The sequence below is a fragment of the Octopus bimaculoides genome, chromosome 11 (genome assembly GCF_046866305.1).
Source record: "Octopus bimaculoides isolate indiv1 chromosome 11, ASM4686630v1, whole genome shotgun sequence".
Classification (NCBI taxonomy): Eukaryota; Metazoa; Mollusca; class Cephalopoda; order Octopoda; family Octopodidae; genus Octopus; species Octopus bimaculoides.
This window is the reverse complement of record NC_142938.1, coordinates 3,155,195-3,157,694: the sequence shown is the minus strand read 5'-3', so window position 1 is coordinate 3,157,694 and position 2,500 is coordinate 3,155,195.

Sequence of the window (2,500 nt, the reverse complement as noted above, 5' to 3'; positions counted from 1 at the left end):
GTTGTGGAAGTGATGGTTGGTGACCGAGGTAGTGGACGGAATGGTAGTGGTGGTGGAGAGGAGGAGGAGGAGGAGGAGGAAGAAGAAGAAGAAGAAGAAGAAGAAGAAGAAGAAGAAGAAGAAGAAGAAGAAGAAGAAGAAGAAGAAGAAGAAGAAGAAGAAGAAGAAGAAGAAGAAGAAGAAGAAGAAGAGGTGATAGTTGCTGCTTCTGTAACTAATTTTCTGCCTGTTCCTGTCGCTAAAACAATTTTGATGCGCAATTTTTCTAAATAATTTCCGGTTGACGTTTCTGGCTTTCTTGGGAGTCGTCGAGTGGTGACGGCGGTGGCGGAGAAGATGACAGCAGAGGTGGTGGTGGTCGTGGTGGTGGAGGCGTCTGCAGCGGTGGTGGTGATAGCAGTGGCGGTGGTGGTGGTGATAGCAGTGGCGGTGGTGGTGGCTGAGCGGGGATAGTGTGTGGTGTAGCGCGTTCAACAGTAGTGTATGTTAGTGCGTTTATGCGGGGTATGTGTAGGTGTATATGTGTGTGTGACAGGCAAGTGCGAGATTGTGTAGTGAATAGGTTCGTGTGTGTGTGTGTGTGTGTGAGTGTGTTGGCATGAGTGTATTTATGTGTGTGTATTTAAGTTTGTGTATGTGTTTATGTATGAGCATGTTTACGTATATGATTGTGTGTGTTTATGTTCGTGTTTGTGTGCTTGTATATGTGTGTGTGGTGTGTGTTTATGTATATGAGTGTGTCTGTGTGTGTGTGCATATGTATGTGCGTGTGTACCTGTGTATTTGTATATGCATGCGCGTGTGTTAATAGCAGAGTACGTTCATGAGTGTGTGTGTGTGTGTGTGTGTGTGTGTGCGTGTGTCAGTGTATATGTGTGTGTCGTGTAAGGCTGAGTTGATGACAAATTTTATTTGAGAGAGACGAGAGAAAAATTGAGGAAGAGAGACAAACAGACAACAGGCTGATATAAAGAGAGAGAGAGAGAGAGAGAGATGGTCTTCCACACACACACACACATGGAAACAGAGACAGACAGACAGACAGAGACAGACAGACAGACAGAGAAAGAGAGAGGAAGAGGGAGCACGTCACTCGAAATGAAGATGCAAAAGGAGAGGAGGAGAGCGAGGAGGAGAGCGAGGTAGAGAGCGAGGAGGAGGGTGGGTTTGCTGAGAATGAAGAGGACGAATTGCTGTTGTTGTTGTTGTTGTTGTTGCCGTTGCTACGGACCACACTGTCCCAAAAAGTGTATGCATGTGACCAGAGACTACATGTGAACTTGGACCCACACCGACACTCCGAACATGACCCTACACCTCAACGACGAACGGCTACGGCGTCTGCGCTATCCAACGCGCTTGTTCTCCCCGTGGGGGCATTTGTCAAATTTGTAAGGTGAATATTTGGGGCCGCAGGCAGGAGCATTAGTTTGCCTACTGGAACGTGAGGGCTGCCGCAACTACAAAATGTAGGGCCGTGGACTAGAAGAATTCTAAGGGCGTTCGACCGGAAACACACCAACACTGGTTGTCAAGCGGTTGTAGGGGACGCACACATGCACACACATATACATACATAAATACACACGCACACACACATATATATATACATACATGCATATGTATATACACACACACACACACACACACACACACACACATATATATATATATATATATATATATATATACATACATAGATACATGCATACATACATAAATATATATATATATATATGCACACACACACACATGAAGGGCTTCTTCCAGTTTCCGTCTGCCAAATCCACTTACAAGGCTTTGGCCGACCCCTAGACTATTGTAGATGACACTTGCTCAAGGTGCCACGCAGCAGGACTGTATCCGGAACCATGTTGCAGGGAAACAAGCTTCTTAAACCCCCACCCAACCCCCCCAACCCCCCCACACACACACAAACATACATTTACTCTGAGCTGCTCCTCTAAATTTGGTGATTCCGTTATTTTTCCCTGCATAGCACCCTATAATCGATGGAGGAAACCAAAATTGGATTTATTTATGGGTGCTATGCACAAATCGGACGAAAACAAAATCTGAGCATAAATGGCCTTCATGCTTTGCTCTGAGAGATTTTACGTTGCGTCGCTCATTGGCACTTTCTTGATTTGAGTTAATGCAATATGCGTTTGTGGTCGTTAATTGGCCACGAAAGGTACTAAGCTCATTAGATTTAAGGCAATCTAATTATCTTCCTCACCCTACACCCATTCTGCATGCAGCCGCTAACACACACACACACACACACACACACACACACACCTATCGTTTAGTTATCTTCTCCTACTCTTCCCTACGTGATTCTAACTTCTATACCAACCAAATCATCTACTTCTCTGCATGTCCATCATTTTTCTCTATTAGTGTAAACAAATTTTTATATGGAACTATTCATGCATTGCTGCATACACACATACACATACACATACACACACACACACATACATATATACATACATAC